Source organism: Herpailurus yagouaroundi, unplaced genomic scaffold (genome assembly GCF_014898765.1).
Source record: "Herpailurus yagouaroundi ecotype Mexico unplaced genomic scaffold, PumYag 211, whole genome shotgun sequence".
NCBI classification, from domain to species: domain Eukaryota; kingdom Metazoa; phylum Chordata; class Mammalia; order Carnivora; family Felidae; genus Herpailurus; species Herpailurus yagouaroundi.
Genome location: NW_024412442.1, coordinates 7,618,892 through 7,642,455, shown reverse-complemented (window position 1 = coordinate 7,642,455; position 23,564 = coordinate 7,618,892).

The following is a 23,564-nucleotide window of genomic DNA, read 5'->3' as shown; positions in this document are numbered from 1 at the left end:
TTTCGTGTCCGTGCTGATGATAAAGTGATGTCTGAAAAATGTACGAATGCATATTCTTCCAGAAGACCTCTAATTAACTCAGTGCCCCCCATGTCACTCCTGTCCCTGACTGTCCTGTAGTGTTGATGTAGTTTGTCGCCTCAACCCTATTTTTTAGCCACTGGTGACAGTGGGCATTATCTCTCGATGTCACATCTTGAGAATGCAGCCTGGCAGGGGAGAGCACGACGCTGGCCTTATAAGTGCTCTAAAAAGCTTACTTAATAACCACCGCAAGTAGATGTCTGAAAATCCAGCCGTTTTCCCTCGGGACTGGTCCTGCACTCTCCCACCCACCCGCCTAATGGGGACCCACTCTTGTCCCAGTTACAGGAGCCTCCAAGCCTGCTGGACCCCGAGACTGCTCAGAGCATTTCTCTGTCGCCCTAAATATCACTCTTTCTCCTCCTGCTTTGCCACATCAGGGGGTACCTGGGAACACAGTAGTCTGCAGCCGGATTTATTTCCAGGTGGAGAAACTGAGTTCTAGAAAAAGCATGGTGGACACTGGGGGTTCTTAGTGTGATTGTTTGCTGTTTTGTTCTTTTGCCCCCCCCCTTGGCCCTGATTTTCTTTTGAAAAGCCACCTTTCTACACGTTTCCAGCATTTATGGTTCTGGAGAGGTCCATCCCACTCTTAGGCTACAGAGGCCAGCAAGCAATCCACGTCTGGCCAGTTCTCTTTCCTGTTTTCGGTAATTGGTTCAGGAGGTGGGTGTGTGACTCGAGCCAAGTCGAAGTGTCATTCTCGGGATTCGTGCTAGGAGTCTTGGGAAAGAGGTACTGTCTTTCTACTGTGCTTGAAAGCTGAGAGATTGTAAGCGTGAAACTTCCTGTGGCCATTCTGTCACCAGAAGGGGAGAACCTTCCGGAGCACTAAGCCAAGAGAGAAAGAGCAGAGGTGAAAGGTGGAGAGCCACAGTAAGCTGTATGACTCGGTAATCTGATGACTCCATTTAAGCCCCTAGCCCTAGCTGTGCCTGAGGTGAATTCTGCCTGAACTGTTCAGTTACGTTAGCCAACAAATTCGGTCAGCCATTTTGAACAAGGCTGCTGGCTCTCCTTGAAGAGCCTTTCCTGAAGATGCTTCGGAACTTTGAGCCTACTCTTAATGGAGAGCCACCTGTTCTTAATGATATGCTAATGTCCAGGAATGGATGGATTCATCCTCCTTCTCCCAGCGATTAAGGCACAGCATAGAAATGCAGCTTTTATGAACACTGGTAGCATTTCCAACCCGTCTTAATCAATGTCCTTAATCTCTTCTTTCCCAAACATGACAAGGTCATGATGAAGTAGCAACGTTTACAGGTGGCTTACCCGTGTGAGGACTGACAGATAACGAAGGTCCAAATGTGACAAACAGCAACATAGGACCTAGCGGACGCACAAAACTGTGCCCGGTCCCCACACGGAGACGGTGGACACGTTACACAGCAGCCAAGTGAGCAGTTATTCTCCAGAATAATTTCAGTCTTTCTTTAATTTGAAAGATGGAAGAAAGAAGAAAAATAAATCTACAAAATGAAAGAAAGGGTAAAGTGTCCCTGGTCAATGAGGGCCAGGGAAAAAGACTTCCCAAGGCAATGGTATTTCTATTCCATAGACCTGAAGACTAAGTCTCCCACTTAACAGGACCTGAACAAAAATCACGAGCTTTGAAATCTGACTAACTTGCTAACCTGTATGTCAGTCCCAAGGTTTATAATGTACTAGTTTGTGAAATCTCAGGGGAGCTTTTTTTTTTTGCCTTGATTTCCTCCCCTGGAAATGAGAATGATCCTTGCTATCTCGTACGGCTGTTGAGAATATTCAATGAAATTATAAATCGAAGTACTAGTCTATACACATAGTAAACGCTCGATAATTGGCAGCCATTATTAGTATAATCATTAGTAACAGTAATTGTAATAATAATAATCACCGAGGTGATAGAAGTTTGCTCACTTCTATTTAAATCTCGGGTGGCCTCCCGGCCTATAAGGCAGCACTAAGAATAATTACCATAGATAGGCCTGGGCATGCCAGGTTCAGGGGAATGAGGAGTTGTAAGAAGGACACTTCGGTCAATTTTGTTGAGGCCAATACGGAGGCCTCGGCTAAGCCAAATTTCTCCAACACTTACAGGATTTTGTACACTAATCTCTGCTTCTTTTCAATTCAGTCCCATTGAAGATAATGCTTTCGGATCTCTTTCAACAGTTGAATTATGTAAACTTTGTCAAAGCCAGCACATCCGACTTACCCGTTCAGCCTCCCCAAACGGTGTCCCAAACGCCATGTTAACTTTGCAAAGGAGTCATTTTCAAAGGGTCTGCTAGAATAATATCCCACCTGGCAAATGTGGCATGAAATGGAAAGAAACCCGGAGATAAAAACTGGAGGAAAAAAGTCCTCCGTCATCACCGTACCGAAAATAAAGTCATGTCGGCGAGTGTAACCGTAACGTTCACGTGCGCATGGTTACGGTTCCTTCAGACCCGGACGCCTGAGTTTTAAGTAGTTTTACGGTGCCGGATCCTCTTGAAACCCAACCCTGGATCCTATGACAGGCAAAGGGGGAACAGAGAGCGGGTCACGGTTCCCATCTTACTTAGGAGCTGAGGTGGGTATCTCTTCTTGCTGTTGTGTGGAGGGCTCTCTGCCCTGACTCCAATCCCCATCTCCTCCCCTCAGGGATGTCCTACAGTAATCAGCCTACCCCTACCCAGGGGAACCCATTTGGAGATGGGTGTGTGAAAAACTTCTGGTCAACAAGACTCAGGTTCAGGATTCTGTGGAACCTCTGGGCGAGAGAAACCCACCTGTCTCCACGGGGCCTGAAAGGAGGCTGTGCTCCCGTCGCTGCAAAGTCCTGCGTCTCCCGCTCATGGACCGTGAGCCTGATGCCAACACTCGCAGGAAGCAGAGCCAAGAAACCGGGAGAAACTGAGTCCCGAAAATCCTCTGTGAACCTGAATCCCGCTGTGCCTTAACGTGCCCCCTGGAGGTGCCAGTTTCTGTAAGCCGGGGGATTCTTTTTTTGTGTCGGCCAGTTTAGGCTAGGATGTTGCAATTTGCAAATTAATGTGACCGACTGATGTAGAGATTCAGCATCAAAAACAAACCAAATCAAATGCCTAAGTTTAAATTAGGTGTCAGCAAATCAGGAAAATTTCTATGATCACAGCTGAGATGAAGACCGAGGACAACAGCCTGTTGAACCTAGAAATTTCTGATCCATAGCCTCACAACTCGCCTTGAGATAAAATAATTAAACAAATAAAACAGCGGACTTACGCTGTGTGGCCATGGCTGCCCCGTTGGAGAGTTTCAACGGAGAAACTAGGGGAGGTATGCGGATCTAAGATCGTGGCTCTGGCCAGAAAACGGATCAGGGCTGTGAAATCTTTAGGAAATTAACCGAGGAGTCAGACGTTTTACATCTGTCCTGGTCAAGAAAAGCAGTGGGGTAACTTGCTAAATGTTGAATAGGGATGCTGACAACAACTGCATTATTTAGGGCTTCTGTGACTTCAAACAAGAGGCTTTCCCAAACTTGGGAAGGTGCCTCCAGGGCCAGGAATAAACGGGTGTGACTTTTATAACGCGCAAGCAGAAAGAACTCAGACAAACGAGGAATTGTAGTTTTATGAAATGGGGACTGTACAAAACAGATGCATTAGGAATTTGGAACCAGCTTAAGACAGTACATTGTTTGTTCAATTCCTGGTAGAGATCCTGCCCCCCAAATTATTTTTAATCGTATATGGCAACTTCTTTGCCAAAAAAAGAGCTTTGATGCAACTCTGCAGTGAAAATCACTTAAAGCAAGTGGAGTTCAGAAGAATCTTGGAACTCAGAAGCTTCCCTCCCAAACCGCAGTTAGTCCAATCCCCTTTCTTGGTAGGGTGGAGTACCGGGTAATGGCAGCCCGAGAGCTGGGACCGTGTCGGGGGCAAGAGCCAAAATGTGTCTTTACGTGGAGAACTTTGCATTAGGACTCCGCCGTTCTTCTGATTCATGCATCCACGGAGTCTCTGGCACTCTTGAATTCTCTTTCAACTGGGTAAACATCAGGAACTATTCAAAAAACAGGACAGGATTAACTCGGCCCGGTACACATTCAAATACCAAAGCTTGAGTCCCTTGGGCAAGACATTTGCCAACTGCAGGAAGGCGAGTGCTCTACCTGGGGAGCCAAAGGAATCTTTCCACACCTTAGTTCCTCCCCATGATGTGACTCATCTGGGTACCACTCGCTAAGCTGCGCTTAGAGCAGAAAAACACGTCCGGTACACTGAATCCTCGTTGAATGTGGCAAATGGGAGAAGGAGTCTGGCTCGGTGACGAGAAACACCATATCCAAAATGAAGTGGGCCGATCAGCCAAAGGCAGAGAGAATCGGCCCTACCTGGGAGACAGCAGCTGCCTAGTAAGGCTATGGTGAGTGAGTGAAGAAAAGCATAAGCAGATGAATAAATGAATGAGTGGATCACTAGACTGACCGCTTGCTTGTGCCACTTCAAAGGAAACCTGCACGAGAATAGCCAGCAGGTGTTCGGAAGTGGAACACGATCCACTTCCGATTTGGTCGGCGGGACAAATACTTACTGCTCCATCCCCGCTGCATGAGATGATGTGGGACTCGCTAAGGAGGACAGAATATAAAAGACGTATCAACGTGGCTTCTGCTCAAAATGCACGCCATCCGCTTGAGAAAAGACACACGTTATGAAAACGAGAACTGACCGTGTACATGAGTTGTCTTCGTGAAATAAGGGCACAGGGCAAAAAAGCTTACGAGCATTTATACAGGTTCTGGGGGCTGAAGGTCAGAGCAGGCTTCATGTAGAGACAGCATCGGTGTGGGTAGAATTTGTCTCTGTGGATACAAGCAGGAGCACGTTTGGTATGAATGCAATCAGGCAACATACTCGGAACCAGCCTGACACCTAAATATCCCTAGTCTGTTCACATTTTTCATCCTCTTGGCCATGCTCTGAATTCCTGCTATCGTCTCTTGTCCGAATTGCAGCCTCCAGTTGGGTTTCCAGTCTCTTTATCTTGCTCTCTTCTGAGCTACTATCCTCGAGGAAGCTAGAATGATCTTTTTAAAAGGGAAACCTTGGGCCACCTGGGTGGCTCAGTCGGTTAAGCATCTGACTTTGGCTCAGGTCATGATCTCGCGCCCCGCGTCAGACTCTGTGAGGACAGCTTGCTCAGAGCTTGGGGCCTGCTTCGGATTCTGTGTCTCCCTTTCTCTCTGCCCCTCCCTCCCCCCTCAAAAATAAATAAACATTTAAAAAAAATTTTTTTTTTAAATAAAAGGTAAATCTTAACGGTTCTCTCACCACCACCACCCCTGCTTAAAACCTACCATGGTTCCTCACTGACCTTAGGGCAAAGTCTAACCCACTAGGTTTTCAAGTCCAACAGGATCTGGTCCCTGCTTTGTGCCTCCAGCCTTCACCTTCCCAGTCCCTGCCCAACCCCTCCCTGCCTTCCATCTACAGAGCACTTCTCAGTTCCCAAGTGCACTCTGCAGTCTTGCCTCTAGGCTTTATACATGGCATTCCACCCACCAAGAAAACCTTCCTATCTTTCATCTGGGCAACTCCAATTCATAGTCGGGTTTCAGCGTCGACATTGTTTCCTCTGCAAAGCGTCTCTTGGCCTCAGAATCTGGGTCACATGTCCTGCCTACATCCTCTCATAGCACCTTTGCCTCTCATTGAATCAATGAATATCAGACAAATTGGGGTGGGATTGAGGGGTAGGTGGGCCTTGAACGATAGGCCAAAGACTCTGAAGTTTACCTGGAAAGCGCCTACCTATTAAACAATTTTGAACCCAAAGTGTGACAGACCAAGAGATGATGCCACTGATATTCCAAAGGAAAAAATAGATATAAGTGACTTATAGCAAAGGAAGACTGGCAAATGAAAGAAGAGAAGTCAAAGACTTTCTTTCACAAAGAGAAAGCGTCTCCGAGAAGGAAGCATGAGACCAAGGCTACAGTCTAGGGACGCTTCTTACAGAATTTAAGATTGGCTTCAACCCAAAGCTGGTCTTCAGCCAAGCAAGACCATCCTCCCTTACTGCCATGTCATGAGCCCTGGCACACGCCTCACACCGCATGGAGAAAAAGAGGGACACGAAGTGTCAAGGACCGTTTGCAAAAAACCCTCTCCACCTGAGGTGAGCCCCGTTTCTTTGACTGGGGACACAGAAAGATAAAGTAGGGTAGAAGAGAGCCGAGTAGAGGAGATGGACCCTGTCCAGCTTGAGTCCATTCAAAGCGGTCCCAGCAAACAGACATGGTGGCCCTCAATCTACCACAACGGCAAAGCTGAGCTGGTTCTTCTCAACAAGATTTTAAGAAGAGAAAAGGAAAAGAAAAATGGCACCATTGTTCTATTATTATGTGTGTGGTGAGTGCCATGTAGGCAGTGGATGGACAAAAAGCCCAGCCAGTTCCCAAGTACTGGAAAGGTCAAAACAGCCCGACCGGCTACCCTGAGTTGTCTTAGAATACGCTGGCCCGGGTGATTCCTGAGCCTCACTCCGCATTCAGAGTCAAATATTGTTTGGATTATAATATTAAACTAGGACTAACATGACCCACACTGTTAAGATTATTAAAAGAGTGGAATATTGCACAACTGAACATTTTTCTTAGTCTTCAGAGCCTGAGGGTCATAATTTGTAGGGATCGCTGTGCTGGCGTGGGTACTGATTATTTACTAAGTGCTGACAACTTCTTCAGTTCTGCACAAGATGGAAAAGAAGTCCCAGTGTCTCCTAAGGGAGTGGGAATATAAGTTAGGCAGGCAAAGAATCCAACATAACATAGACGAGGTGTGGCCGGAAAGTAATCACAGAGGATTTTTTTTTTTTTTTAAACAAACCAACAAAAGCCAGAGCTAACTGTCCAAGAGAACCTTTCTACACATCTGTCACCTTGGGGCATGGTACAATTAGTTCAAAGACAGGTCTGTTGCTCAAACATTTTTGGCAGTCATCCTCAGACATTGAGACGCAGTGTGGTGTAGAAAAAGAGGCATAAACTTTAAATTCTGACCATGACCAGCTGCACCATCACAGGCAAGTTTCTCAACCTATAAACTCCTCAGCTTCTTCCTCTTGTGAAATGGAGCTAAGACACCACACCACAGTTTTTCAAGGACCCGTGAGATAACGCGAAGGGTACCAGTCTTAGAGCGCTCGCCACCAGAGGCAACCATTACCTGTTGTGTCCTTTAAATCCGTCTGGTCTGGTTGATCACAGCGTTTGTTTGATCAGCAGCAGAATTACTCAGCTTGATTACTTCCTCAGTCAACCGACTTAGCTCCTGCGTTAGCTTCCTGGGACCGTCGTACAAAGTACCACACGCCGAGTGGGTTAAACAACAGAAATGTTTTCTCTCCTAGTTGTGGAGTCTAGAAGTCCAAAATCAAGGTCGTGGCAGGGCCGTGTCACTCTCTATAGTGTCTAGTCTTCCTTTCCTCTTCCTAGCTCTGGTGGTCCCTAGCAATCCTTGACATTTCTTGGCTTGTAGACACAGCACTTTGACCTTGTCTATCACACAGCATTCTCCCCGTATGTCTCTGTCTCTATGTCTCTTCTTTTCTCTCCTCTTTCTAAGGATACCAGTTATATAGGACATAGGATCCACCCTAAACTTGCCCTCATAATATGTCTGCATGTTCTTAGCTTCCAGGTGGATGTGAATTTGGGGGGTTCACTATTCAACCGAGAACAGTCCCCAAAATCACAGTACAAAAAACCCAAAGATCTGTACGTTCTTGAGGACATTCCAAGTAATCTGACACGGGTTTTATAAAAGGTAGCAAAAAAGAGGAGTTCCGGATGCATTACAGACAGTGGCAGCTGGCAGCTTTGTTGGAAAATACGGCTTGGCCACAACTGTGATTGATTTGAAGTCATCACATCTGACTCTGTGTGTGTATCCTTATGATTTATAAAAGTTTTACTGAAACCCACCCTCCCGTCCCTCCGTTAATGTAGAATGGAGGGTGTGCTCGTGCGTGCTTATGCTGATCACGTGACACTCATCACGTGGCACTAGAAGAGCTACTCCTTCAAAGAGTAATCATCATCATCATCATCACCGTCATCATGAAAGTGGCGTTCTTCCTCTAAATTGGATCTGGCCAAAAATAGATTCAGGCTGAACTACTCCCTTTCCAACCCCAGTCTCCAAGCTCCGTGTAGTTATACAGTTTGCACTTGTAGAAATAGCATAAATTTCTATAGATAGGCAGCACTTAGCTTCTTTCGAGGCAAACAGAAAGTCAAAGATGTTCTCCAGCCCCAGGTGAAACTCTTCCATGGCACAAAGCAGATTCTGGAGGGAGACAGGTACTAGAAGACAGAGATGACCACAGAGCTTGGATTTTCAAAATGGTGGGGAATTTCCCTGTAGCCAGTGCAGCCAAATTAGCTCCTAACAAAGAAAACTAAGGACTTTGGGACTTGAGGCAGGCTCCAGGAGGCATGGGTCCTGAGACTCTTCTGAAAAAGAAAGCCAACAGAAAGTTAGCACCAGCATAAATGCGGAGTAGTCCCCCTCAAGGAAGAACCAGAGAACCCCCCTGTAGAGAGTCAGGAAGCACACTGGGATTGGAGGAGAGTTTTCAACCATCTGGTGTGCTGTTAGCCTGTGGTCTAGACCAAGCTCTGAGCTTCAAAGGACTGGGCTGCATGGAGGTGAGCAGACACGATGATCCCACGCTAAGATCTCCGCATCTACTGTTTACGGCCGTGTCTCTGTGCCATTATCAGAAGGCATAGCTCTCAAAAGAAAGGAAGTCCTCATCTGCCCCTGGGTGGCCAAAAGTGTTATAATAATTGTCCAGATCAGCACACTTCCTGGCCTCCCCATGCTAACATCGAGAGTTCAAGGAGACTTGTCAGAGGTCCTGGTGAAGCAGACAGGTATTCTCAGGGCAGCCACAAGGGACTATGGGACAGAAACAGGCCAGCCAAGTCCCAGCTTGCAGGAAAGCCTCAACCGAGGACAGGCTGATATTCATGTTGGGGAATGTCCCGCTCGACCTTTGAGCCTTGCCATTTTAGCTACGGAATATTATAGAAACCTTTTCAACGCTTCTCTTCTCTTTTAAAGAAATGTTTATTTATTTTGAGGGCAGGGTAGGGGGAGAATCCCAAGCAGACTCTGTGCTGTCAGCATGGAGCCCCACTTGGGGCTCGAACTCACAAACCATGAGATCATGACCTATGCCAAAATCAAGAGTCAGGTGCTCAGCCGACTGAGCCATCCAGGTGCCCCTCAACTCTTCTCTCCTTTTTTTTTTTTTTTTTTAGCATGTATGTATTTTTGAGAGAGACAGAGATAGAGCACGAACAGGGCAGGGGCAGAGAGAGAGGGAGACACAGAATATGAAGCAGAGTCCAGGCCCTGAGCTGTCCGCACAGAGCCCAACGTGGGGCTCAAACCCACAAACCGCCAAGATCATGACCTGAGCCAAAATCGGACGCTCAACTGACTGAGCCACCCAGGAGCCCCTCAACTCTTCTCTCCTAATAAAGCATTCCTTTGATTCATGCTAGCCAGAGTTATTTATGAGTTGAAGAGTTGAAATCAGCCTCCCACGCAAGCAAGGGAACTATTGTCTCAACTTGCTGGCGGGAGCCCAAAGAAGTGTGTCACTCTCATAAAGTTCCCTGATGCCCTTCTGTCATAATGATCTGTGACCCCAGGCTCACTCTTGAAGAACTTATCTAAAGGAACTTAATCTGGGAAGCAAGGAGAAGTTTTAAAGACTGTAATGCCCGCAAGGAGCGTGGCAAGACTGAGGAGTCTAAATTCGAACGCCTGCAGAGGCCAAGCAGGCAACCTCAATACGAGGAGTGGAGCCAGTTCACGAGAGCAGTGGGCACGGAGGGAACACCACGTCCAGGGACAGCAGGGCTCCCAGCTAGCCTGTTGGTGTCATACAGGAATATAGGCCCACAGCTGGTAAGTTTTTAAGAGAAATGTGGCATCCCCCAAACCCAGATGTGATCTGTCCATTTTGAACAGCCTTATTGCAATGTAACTGGCAGACGATACATGGCACAGATTCAAAATGTGCAATTTAGGAGGTTTATATACACGTTCACTTATAAACCAGAACTATAATCAAGATAATGAACACATCCACCACTCCCCGAGAGTTCTTTTGTATCCCTTTATAATCCAGCCTTCTCACCCTCATCCCCATTCCGGGACAACCACAGATCTGCTTTCTGTTCCTTCAGATTCATTGGCATTTTCTAGAATTTTCCGCAAATGGAATCGTATAGTATGTACTTTTTTGGGTCAGGTTTTTTGCATCCGGCATAATAATTTTGAGACTCCTTCATGGCATGTGGATCAATAGCTCATTCCCTCTTACAGGCGGATAGTATTCTATTATATGCAAACGCCATAATTTGTTTATCCATTCATCTGTTGATGGATATTGGGGTTGTTTCTAGTTTGGGGTTGAGGCTACTAGCACAAAGTTGCTTTCATATTTTTGTGTAAGTCTTTGGACATATGCTTTTGTTTCTCTTGGATGAACACCTAGGAGCAGAACAGCTAGGTCATACAATAGCTGACTATTTGTGTTAACACTTTGTACAGTCAGCCTTCTTAGTTTTAGTCGTTTTTGTAGATGTGCGTATCTCACCGTGGTTTTAACTTGCATTCCCCTAAAGACCAGTTCAGTTGGGCATCTTTCTATGCGTTTATTTGCTGTCCTTACATCTTCTTTGGTGAACTGTCTATTTAAATCTTCTGCCTATTTTTATGGGGTTATTTTTGCATTGTTGACTGCTGAGGGTTCTTTATTAATCTGTATATACGTCCTTCATCAGATTTGTGATTTTCAAATACTTCTTCCGGCCTGTGACTCGTCTTTCATTGTTCTAAGAGTGCCTTTCAAAACCGTGAGTTTTCAATTTTGCTAAAGTCCAGCTTTTTTTTTTTTTTTTTTTCTTTCATGGGTCACCATTTTGGTGTTCCATCTGAAGAAAGTTCTGCCGACCCCGAGACTGCAAAGATATCCTCCTCTATTTTCTGGTCTCCCCACCCCTTTCAGAAGCTGGAGCTGATTATTTTATTATTTTTGTTTTGTTTTCTTTTATTTACTTACTGTTATTTTGTATTATTTATTATTTTATGATTTATGATTTGTTATTAAGTTCTACGAAAGCTCTGTGTAGGTCAAACGAGACACATTTAGGGCTCCAGGTAGCCCGGGAGCCACCTGTTAACAGTTTTTTACTTGCCGCATGGCCCTTCCTGTCCCTAATTTTGTATCATGCAAGGCCGAGAAGGCCCTGGCTTCACTTTCCCATGACACAGCATCGTTCACCAGCAACTCTGATGAATCTTGCTCAGAATCATCTTTTCCTTACAATGCCTTTAAAAAAAAAAAAGACATATTGGGACGTCTGAATGCTTTTATTGAGTACTGAGGAGAGATGATGGCTTGGCTCTCCTGAGCTGGGGCCTGCTTGGAGCTCTGGCCGTCCGAGACTGACTTCCACTGGCACGGTGTGTTAGCCGTCTGTCACGTTGGCCAACATGGTGGGCGTGATGGGGCCAAGAGGATGGGGCGGAGGGACACCAGACTCTTCTGTTTAAATAGTGCCTTCAGGTAAGTAGGGTCAGTGCCAGTTGGGGCCTTTTACTCTTCAGCGCTATCTCAGAACTCAAAGAGAGGATTTCAAAAGCACCCGACTAATTATACATCCTTCCCTTCACACTGACTCTCCGGCGTGGTGTTTTTAATATACTGGGAGAGATAAAATTCTGGCCCTGGGCAGATGTTAAAAGCATTTTTTTGTTGTCAACAGAGTAACAGTATTCTTAGCCCCCTCTGGCATCGTTCTGGAAATCCACACATGACGCAGGAAATTAGTTGTCTCATGTCCAAACACCGTTCACAAGAACGGTTTTCAAAAATGGTAACCAGATACTTGTAAAATGCCCGGTGCCGTTCAGAATACATGGTGTGTACGAAGAGTGTAGAAGCTTGAGAATGTCACCTCCTCTGCCAGGGCAACGTATAGTGCTCTCAGAGCACCAGGTGGCTTATCCTTCCTCTGAGGCCATTTCCCTGCTACTGTGTTCATTTCACAAAAAAGTACAGAAAATCCGGAGGACTAACAAGAGGTGAGATGTCCCCAAACTTGCAGCGAGTCGACAATGAAGTCCCGAGGAACCCTCGCCACCGGGTTTCCTAATTCTTATTCCGTCTTCTGACTTTGCCCAATATCCCGTCAGGGCAAGGACCAGGTTTTGCTCGCTCACCTCCGCAGTATCCGCCTGACCCACCTCGTACAGAGGAAGCATTCAATACACGTTTCTTGAAAAGAAAGCAAAGAGGAAGGAAGAGGGAAAGAGGTTGGTTAGAATAGTGATTACATGATTAAAAGCGGAGACTTTGGAGTCAGACTGGATTCCAGATCCAAACCCTGTGACTCACTGGCTTTTCACTCAATAGAGAAAAGATAACTATCTGCCTTGAAGAGTGGTAAGGGCTATGGGATTATTTCGCCAAGGGTTTAGCCGAGTGCTCAGCACACGGTAGGTGTTGAGTGCACGTTATTCTATAGTATTCCATATAGTAGTATGGAATTATAGGTTATAGCATTATAGAGCTCAGCCGGACTCATCATAAATCTGATGGACACTTTGCAATTGTTTGGGTAACAGTTGCCGCGGTCCTTGCTGGAGGAAACTGGCGTGGAAATTACCTTCTGCTATCACTTGAGATAAGTTGTGGATAATCGGCACTCCCTTTATGCAGAAGAAGGTGGACTGCCACTGTCGTCTGCATGCCTGATCCTCTTGGTGGGTGAAATTCTAACCTATCCAAGAGACATTTGAACGGCACGGGATGAAGGCTTTCAGGGGCCAACCAGATCCTGCCCTCCAGGAGCTGGGCAATTGCTAAATCACTATAAGGAAAGGCAGAACGTGGTCAAGGGCTCCCACCAAAGGCCAGACGATGGTCTGGACCCAGGGGAGTGAGGAAGGTAACCTGCTGATTGGGAGAATGGGCTGTGGGTGCAAACTGTGGTCCCACCATTTAGCAGCTGACAGAAGCTTCCTTTCCTCCTCTGCAGTGAGAGCACTTTGAGGATCCACCTTGCGGAATGGTGGTAAGCATTAAGTGATAATACTCACTCACGGCAGGGTTGACATCTTCCCAGTAAGTTCTCGATAAATATCAGCCATTATTGTCACGGCTGTTACCCTTATCCGGCTAGCATTACTTTAACGGGATAAGAGTGATATTATTACAGGTATTAATATATAGCATAGTAACACTGCCAGCATTTTAAAACTAGTATATTATTCAGGTCTCTATATTATGTAGGTAATATTATAACATTAATTCAGATAAAAGTAAGAGTATCATAATACTATTTGTAACATGGTAAGTGCTTCCTGGAGAATTCAGCATTCAAGCTAAATCTCGAAGAATGGGTAGCATTGAAGCACTATTTGGCTCTTTGGAATGAAAACAGGTGTTTTTATCTGATGCTTGTCCAAGCCTCTACTGAGTTCCAAGTTTTGTATTCTGCAGTGTGTGAGACCACTTGAGAAAGGCTTTGTTACCCAAGGGTTCGCGGGGAGAGGCCTGGACCCCCAAATGGTCAGGGCTGGAGACGAAGGAATACACACGTTCAGCACAAGCTTCCCGGTCCGCCACCTCCCCATAGTTGGCCTGACTTAGCCGCCCTGACATCCTTCAAGAGCACAAAGGGAGGTGCTGATCGGAGCACTCAACACACTGTCAATATTCGCCTTCACAATCAGTGTATTATTAGTATTTATGTTGAAAACAAATTCCCTTTTGGGACTCCAGCTCGACTCTATTGGCGCCTGGTGGATCCTTTAATATTTAAGTTCTGCCATCTTCAAAGATACACATCAGAGTCTTTCCTGAGGCTGAGGACTGAATGTTCTCGCACCTGGGAATTTCCCTTGTGGCCAGAAAACATGAAGGGGGGGGGGGGATGCCTCATGCATAAAAGAAATGGTAAAGGGGAGAAGATGAGCCAAAGGGAAGGAAGGTATGTCTCAAGGTCTAAAAACCACACATAAAGACTGAAATTAGCCCACATCCATTCCCTTCCCTCCATTCCCATTAGAAGCTTATAGAACAGTGTGTGTGTGCATGTGTGTGTGTGTGTGTATATACATGTGCGTGTGCGCATGTGGGCATTAGGAAGAACACATAAATCAAAGCTGAAATTTGCATGGACTTCTCAGAAAATGTTTCATGAAATTTGTTTGTAAAACAAATCTAAGGCAGCTATTCTCAAACTTTAATGAGCACGAGAACCACCCGGAGAGCTGTTGAAAATGTACGTTTCCACCCCCACCGAGCCTGACTCAGTGGGTCCAGAATGGAAGGCTGGAATCTGCATTTTTCGTAAGCACCCTATGTAATTCTGATGCAAATGGCCCTTGAACCACTCTGAAAAATGCTGGCCTAAGGTTTATGCTTTTCTCTCTTTACATTTTTTTTTTTCTGTCCCTTGTATTTGGGGATGACTTTTAACTATTTTCCCCAGTCTTCTCCAGTCTTCTCCAGTCTTCTCCAGTCTTCAGCTCTGAAAGCTGAAGTGACTCCTTACTGAGTAGGGCAGGGGCAGATGTAGTGGAGAATGTTGTATCCTGGACCTCAGCGGGACAGTGACAGAAACTATCAGAGAGGTTTTCTCGCGAGGGGTTACCCCACCAGGAGTAGTTTCAATGGAGAGAAGTCAGCTGAGCTGGGTCTCCTTCGAGACGCCCTTCCCTGTGAACTTGAAAGCTATGTGGTCAGCTTCTGCACGGACCATGTGGCTGTAGGAACAGCAGTGTGTGCCATGGGGAATCCGGGGCTCTGGCTTGCTACATGTAATCAGCTGTGTACAATTGCTGGGCGGACCACAGGGACCCGGGCACCCAGTCAAGAGGCAGATAACCCGGGAGCCTCCCTAACATGCTCTCCTGGGATGTGCCCTTCGTTGGCTTCCGGCTGAGCGGCTCAAGCACCTATCCTGGAGGAAGAAACTTGGTGGCATGAATCACAATGTCCCTTGTGCTCTCTCTGCATTTGAAGATGAATAAATTCTGCTCAGGGATGAGGCGGTGGGAGGTGGAAGGAAGGACCCTGGGTAGCAGGAGGACACGGGGGCCCTCGGAAGGAGCACACCACAGACTGCAGGTGCGGGGAAGGAGAGATTCTGAACTTAGTGACTCTCCTCAGAAGAAATTTGAAGACCGAGAAGTGCTCTTCTCCGGGAAAGTTGTCACAAAACCGTTGAGGCAATGGTTAAGCCCCTAGCTCTAGGATCAAGTGGCTGAGCGCTGCTCTTTTAATGTCTCCGGATTTCGGTTTCCTCCCTCTGTGAAATAACAGTATTGGAACCAATGGTTTTTATGACCCCTTCCAGCTTTCACATCCCAAGAATGAATGTCTTTCCCGAGCTGTGCCCGACAAGTTTCTTAGAATTATCTTCAGTGATGATCTGTAGTAGCTGAAAAGTCAATTGTCCATTACTGTATAACAAACTACGCCAAAACTTGGGACCCTAACATAAAATAAAATAAAATAAAAACCATTTTATTTTGCTCGCCATTTTGCGGGTGAAGCATTGGGGAAGAGCTTGGCTGGGTGACTCATCTCTGATTCCAGCTGGGGCTGAGGATCCATTTCTAGGATTCTGGCATGACATCTTCAATCACCTGCCTGATGCCATAGTGCGCTGCTCACTGTCCGTCTCCCACCCTGCCTCCCTTTTGCCCCTCTCTCTCCACCTCTCTCTGTCTCCATACTTGGCACCTCATCCTCCAGGGCTCCCCGGGTGGCTTGTGCTTCTCACAGCATGGCAGCCTCAGGGTAGTCAGACTTCCCACGCGGACCCTCGGCCACATTCCCACGGGCGAAGTGCGAAACTGCTCGTCCTCTTGAGGGCGAGGCCCAGAGCTGACACGGTGTCACTTCCATCAGTTAAACATCACAACTCTTACTTACTCACACCTGGTTACTTACAACTAACTCTGTTGGTTAACTATCACACCACTATTGGTTAACTCTGTTGGTTACCTCTGTTGGTTAAACAGCACACTACTATTGGTTAACTCCACTGGTTAACTCTAATGGCTAAACAGTCCAACACTATTGGTTAACTCTGTTGGCTAAGCATCACAACTCTGTGGGTTAACTGTTGGTTAAACATCACAGCTCTGTTGGTTAACTCTGTTGGTTAAGCACCACAACTTTACTGGTTAACTCCGTTGGTTAAGCAGCACAAGCCAACCCAGACGTGGGTGGAGGGCCAGACCTGCTGCTCAATGGGAAGAGTGTCAGAGAGCTTCTGGTGATCCTTCACCTACCACAGTCAGCATTTAAATAGAAAATAAAAGTTAATTCCCAACATCATGAAATCTACTCAGCACCAATGATTAGAAAATAAAAGCATTTATTTGTTTCACAAAATTCTGAAGATTTAGCCTTCTTAAAACCAGAAGGCTGTTGTGGATATCCAAAGATTGTTCTGGGGACTCTTCATACCCAGACGAGAAGCTGATTGCTGAGGAAGGTCAGAAGACATTGTATACTGACCCCAAGTCATTTTTAAATAGGAACTGATAGCTATTCAAAACAAACAAAGACTCATTTTAGTGTAATTGACTTTTATCTTCCAAAACATTGAGTCCTTGGCTCTTTCAGAAAGAACGGCCAGGGAAATGCTAAGAAGTATCCAGTAACTCTGTCTACAGACCATTGATACTGAGGGCCACTTCATGGGGCCTGGGCTAAGCTCAGTGCCCAGCGCTCTGCTTATGGTGCCCAGGGTGACGCAGATGCCACCCATGCAGCCTATACACAAACACATCTCTGTTGCTCCCGAGGCAGCAAATTCCTTACCATGAATAATCTACTGCAACAAACGCTCCCTTTAGTTCCTTCTCAGTCTTGAGAGTATTTGGGCTACTGAGAGACGAGAAATCAGCACTCAACAGGATTTAAATGCTAGAAATGGTCCCTTTAAGCACAGCTACAGAAAAGAAAAGGAACCGCACCATTAGTCCTACAGGTACAGGAAGAGGAACAAACGAATGAATTGGGGCCATTGGTACAAAATGCCACAGCGGGGGCTCCTGGGTGGCTCGGTCCGTGAAGCGTCCTACTTGATTTCTGCTCAGGTCATGATCCCACCGTTGTGGGATCAAGTCCCGCGTCAGGCTCTGCACTGAGCACGGAGTATTGTCCCTACGGGCACAATTTTTCTCCCGGGACACAGCGGGCAATATCTGGAGACAGTCTAGCGTCTGGTAGGTAGCGGCCAGAGAGGCTGACTATCCTACAATGCATGGGACAGCTCCCCCAACGACAAAGACGACCCGGCCCAAAACATCCATAGTGCCGAGGTCGAGAAAATCTATCTTAGAGGTTCACAGCACCCCGTTCCACGCGGAGGAAAGCAGGCCACTAGATTCAACATTCTCAGTCACCTTCAGCCTCCTGGATGTTTCTACCACACAGCGTCACTTCCCTCTCTTGCCCTCTAGCCCAGGGTTTTATCTGGGAGTGGGGTGAGCAGGGGGTAGGGACAGGGACACTTCCCTACCTTGCTCCGCCTATCTCTCCCATCCCCACGCCTCACTGGGGGCTCAATGGCGAACTTTCTGTGTGTCAGAAATTTCCCCCACGTGGTCAGCTCCTCCTTTTCAAGATGCCTTTTGCCCTGGGACCTCCTCTGGGGCCTCAATGCTGAAATAAGTGAGGGGAGAGAAACCAACTGCCCACTGGGCAAGATAAACTGAGAGGTAGTTCAGAAATACTCTATTGTACTTTTATGAATATTTATAAATATTATATAACCAGCTACTTTTCTTATGCCAGGCAGAGACTTGATAAAATGTGCATTGAATGGAATTGCCTACACCATAAAGAATTTATTACTACCCCAAAACCACAACACAGTTTCTTGGAGGGGCGTCCTCTTTCCTAGGTGGACTCCTTTCTAGCAGAATTGGGCTCTTCTCGAAATTCCACTCTACACAAAAGCACATTCATAAAACCGGAGCGGAGGGCCCGGGATCTGACCTTCACCAGGTCTTGTGTGTACCTCTGGCCACCGCTTCCCTCCCTCGGGCCTGAGTGCCACCTGCAGCAGCTGAGGCCACCCAGAGCCCACCGAGGCAGATGTTCCGGGTGACCCCTGCACAGGCTCCGGAGTGGGGCCCCTGAGGGGGGGGATGCTGGCTCACACCTGCTGGACGATAGGAGCAAGACACGTTACTTCACCTCTCTGAGCCTCAGCTTCTTTAACTGCAAAATGGATCGGTGACAATATCGACCACGTAGGGGGTTTCAGACCGCTCGGGCTCCCATAACAAGACACCACAGACCGAGTGGCTTAAACAACAGAAATGTATTTTCCTGCAGCTCTGCAAGCTGGAATCCTGAAGTGAAGGTGTGCCAGCATGGCTGGTCTCTGATGAGAACTCTCTCCTTGCCTTGCAGGCAGACAGCCTCCTTCTTGCTGTGTCCTCCCCCGGCCTCTCCTCTGTGCATAAGCAGAGAGAGCACGCGCGTGAAAAAGAGAGAGAGAGAGGAGCACCTGGGTGGCTATCAGTTGAGTGTCCGACTCTTGATTTCAGCTCAGGTGTTGATCCCTGGGTCGTGGGATCTAACCCTCTGTTGGGCTCCAAGTTAAGGGTGGAGCCTGCCTGGGATTCTCTTTCTCCCTCTCTCCTTCTACCTCTCCCCTGCTCATGCTCGCTCTCTTTTGATAAGATAAGATGATAAGATAAGATAAGATAAGATAAGATAAGATGGCATAAGATAAGATGGGATGGGATAAGATAAGATGGGATAAGATAAGATAAGATAAGATAAGATAAGATAAGATAAGAAAGAGAGAGAAAATTTGTGTCTCCTTCTCCCTTTATAAGGACACCAAGCCCATTGGGTCAGGTCGCCACCCTTATGACTTCATTCGTCTTAAATACCTCCTAAAGGCTCAATCTCCAAATATCCTCACGTCAGAGGTTAAGGCTTCAACGTAGGACATGAGGGGGGCAGAGAGACACAATTCGGTCCACAGCATAGGGTTTCTTGAAAGATTAAACAAGATCATTCCTGTAAAGCATTTGAACTAGTAAGCCCTCAATAATGTCCGCTATTATCGTTTCTGCTGCTGCTGTTAACCCAGAGCACACCATCTGACCCGGACCACCAGGTCTACTATTCGATGCCCAAGTGGACAGTTGACTGAGCAGGGACTAGGGAAGGGAGACACGTTGCTGACAGGCAACGCCAGACCCACCAGGCACTGGAAAGAGCCCACGGAAGGTCCCGTGTGTGGCAGGAAGGAAGAGGTACCTTGTGAAGGGAACCGGGTCACCACCACTGACGGAAAGCAGCACGCATCGATTTATTCTGCACACACAACAGCCGCCTCTTATTTAACACCGACAACGTGCCGGCCACTTTATGTGCCTTCTCCCTGCTAACTCTCTCCCAGCCACCTCAGCGGATGGGGAAATGGAGATTCAGAGGAGTTAAGTGGCCTTGCCAAGGCTACACGGTTGTTAAGTGGCTAAAGCTTCACTTAATTCCGAGGCTGTTGGATCCCCAAAGTCATGCCCTTTCCTCCCGGGCGGAACTGTCTCGTGTGCAAGCTCAGTGCCTTATGCCTAGAGATTAGGAGATATTATCCCTTCCCCAGAGATCATTTTTAATTAGAAAAAGGAGCTGGTCTCTAGCAACGTGTTGTCGCTGAAGCCAACGTGTAGCATCGGCCCTTGCAGCATTTTGAAGGGGCTGGAGATTTTATCTATTTGCCCTTAACCGTACCGAGCAGAGCGTCAATATATGAATTTGAGAGATAAAAGGATTAAGGACACTGTGTTGGTTGGCTCTAACTTGTTCCTGCTGAAGTGGGTCACTCCAAAATCCAGTGGATTAAAACAGTAAGCACGTACCCTTGCTCACAGGCTGGGTATTGCTGGGCTCAGCTCCGCGGCTCAGTCAGTTGACTGTCCGACTCTTGGTTTCGGCTCGGGTCGTGAGGTCAAGCCCCGTGTCAGGCTCTGCACTGACAGTGTGGAGCCTGCTTAGGATTCTGTCTGTCTCTCTCTCTCTGTGTCTGTCCCTTCTCTCTCTCTCTCTCTGTCTTTCAAAATAAATAAATAAACATTTTTTTAAACAAAGAATTGAGGCCAATAATTCCATCTACCAGAGACATGTTCCGATTTGGGGGCTGGCTAACAGCCAGAGGGAATGGAGTGGTAAGGAGATCTAGAAAATCCCACCAGCTTTCAAAAGATTTGCTGTAAGAACTCTGCCTATGAATAAAACACCATAAATCTCCCTACGGTTCTTCAACCAAAATACCGAAAGACAAGCCCTCCCGGCGTGCCACTTTCCTTTTCCTCTTCCTCAAGAAGGCTGCAACACTGTGGGATTGCCAGAATATTAGGCGAACCCGGCGAGCGAGAGCGATCCCTCCAGTCTCAAGTTTCAAGCATCTACCAAAGTCGCTTTTGGCAAATGTCTGTGAAAAATGGGTCCCTCTGCCTTTGAATCTCTGAGTCCCCATTTGGCATTTTATCTACACCCCCGTAATCTACACACACACAGACACCAGCCTAACTGCGTGACAAATAGGCACAAGCGTGCTAATAAAACAAGAGACGTAAATCTGAGAGGAGCGCGGCCGGATTTTATTGCAGAAAAGTCAGGGTAGGCCTCCAGGGGCGTCACGTTACTGGCTGGAGCTGCTTTTACACTTCGTCGTGGGGGTTCGGCAGTTCCGAGAGGTGCGGTTCGTTTTGAACCAGAGACGTGGTTCCAATGGAAAACTGGGCTGGTCTGTTTCTCCAGTAAAGATTCTCCCCTGGCATCAGCTTCTGTTTTTTCTCTCAGACAAGCTCCAGGGCACTCATTATTTCATTTCCAGGAAGCTAGGACATTGAACGAGCTCTTTCGAGGGGTCCGCGCAGTGTCCGGGTAGCGTCCTGTTCCCAATCTGTTACGAGCCATAGGAAAATCCTCCGTGTAGCGTAGCACACAGATCAATACCCACATGCCTTTTAGTGCCAGACTATAAGGCCCACAAAGCTGTGCGGCCCTGAACTGCAGTCGGCAAAGCTTACGGATCTCCTGACGTCCGGGTGCTGTCGCTGGGTGGTGGAGGGTGACCAAGGAGGCGAACGGTATACATTCTCCGCACAGAAATTCGTTCATTAGGTTCAAAGCTTCGGTGACTTTACCAGCAGCGTAACTGGGGAGCTGGGGGGTGGGTTACGAGTCTGGGGCTTAGCTTCTAAAAACACAGATCCAAATCAGATAACATAACCGATTTAGAGGCCATTGCAATGCATTTTATCCTGTTCTTTTGCCAAAAAGCACCTTATCTGAGCTTGCTTTCCCTTTTATTTTTCTTTCTAAGCCTCAGAAATATCTCATCTCGGATCAGGAAAAAAAAGCACAGACCAAGCAGGCTCGGAAAGAGGGCAGTGACCACACTAGGTGCCCTCACTGTGCTGGAGAAGCGTGCGTCCAACTTCCGCCCGCTCTCAGCGCCGGACAGACTCACTCCGGTGTTGCCCGGCCAGCCTCGCATTCGGGAATGGGGGGAGATTTTTTTTTTCCCCCATGAACATATGGACTGTGTTCATGTTTAGGAGGCAGTTAAGTTCAGAAAGGAAAAGAGAAAATAAAGTTAAGGTACACCACTTTTTACTCTGTCAAAGCCGAGTTTCGTTTTGTGCTGTGCTATTAATACACCGTCCCTGGGTATTTAAAAATAAATAATCTTTTAAAGCGTAAATAAATAAGCCCTGGTGTCCGATGCAGCCGTTCTTAAATTTGGGGTGCGTGAGAATCCCACTGGGAGTTGTTAAAAAACCCAAATTTCAATACAGCAGGCCCAGAGAACAACCCAGGAAACTCCTTTTGTTAAACTTTATTTATTTATTTATTTAGAGAGAGAGAGAGAGAGAGAGAGAGCAAGGGAGGGACAGAGAGGGAGAATCCCAAGCAGGCTCCGCACCACCAGCACAGAGCCTGGCACGGGGCTCAAACCCACGAACCTTGAGATCATAAGCCGAGCCAAAGCCGAGAGTCAGACGTTTAACCAACCGAGCCACCTAGGCCTCCCCTCCCAGCTATTCTTTAAAGGGAACCAGGAGAGTTTACACCCTTCTCCGCGTGCATAAAGGTACATAGAGCCCAGAGGTGGAGGGTCTCGAATAGCACTCTTATGCATGTACACCCTCTTCCGTAAGCTCAGAAGAATAAGAAAAATCATCTGTGCCTGCAGAACAGTTAGCCCAGAGGAGACTCAATCGTGGCGAACGATACAAAATAAATAACCCTGCGCACACATATGTATGTTGCATGTGACACAGTTAGGAAACCACAGCTTGATTTAGGAGATTTTTTGGGAACAAACCCATTAAGATGTAACTGGGGACTTGGATATAAGCAGCACAGTCCCTGCCCTCAAATACATTATTTTCCAGGAGTGGAGATCATGTCCCCCCCAAGAGTCAGGACGTAAAGCAAAGGGGGAGACATGCACTCAATGAAGAGCATGCGAGACCAGTGTAAATAGAAGAGGGGACCCCGAATCTCCCCACGGACAGAGGATAGGCGGGCATCAGGGAAACGTTGGTGACCATTTTGAGTTCGGTCTACAGATCATGTGATTTTGACAGAAGACATGAAAACAAGCAAAAGTTCAGAGGCAAAACAGTTCAGGGTCACACTGGGGAGGGGGTCCCAGCGAGTGAGCAGGAAGCTATCGGTGATAGGTGAGGGAGAGGAGCCAGGTTGGTCCAGTTTGGGAAGGCTTTCCCTGCTGGGCCCACGTGTTCGGGCTTCATTCTGTAGGTAATAAAGGGCCACCCAGGTCCTTGGTCCCAAGAAGCTCCAATCCCTAATCCAATCCCTGTGGCCTTCAGAGTCCTTGGGCTGAGTCCGCAGGCACCCAGGCACATACTTTGTGCCTCACAAGTTCAGCTGCTCGCTGGGCTTTCTGGAAGGCCCGTGGAATGCTGAGCCAGGTAACAGGTAACTGCATTTGCTTGTTTATAGGTCATATCGAGAGCACAGGGAGAAGGATTTCCAGCTTGTACAAAAACGACACTATCCTATGCACCACGGAGCCAGGGGCATGGCTCTCATTAACCCTAGGAGCTTCTAGACTACACCTTCTTCACAGGGCCAGCCCTTGGCTATCAGGTCAGGGATGGGCAGAGCCAACAGACTGGCTCCATCTAAGCTATCCTCAGTCTTTGAAATTACTAAGTAATTGCTCAAGGAAAGCTATAAACATGAAAGGCAGCTTTCAAACAAGATGAAAGGTATAAACAGAAGATGGCACAATGAGGGACAGACATCCCTTGGACGAGGAGAGCCTGAGGATCAAACTAGCAGAAGGGACCTTTAATAAAAGTTTCACGTGCTGGGGAGCAGGTTCTGTATACCAGGAGCTGCATTTCTCAAAC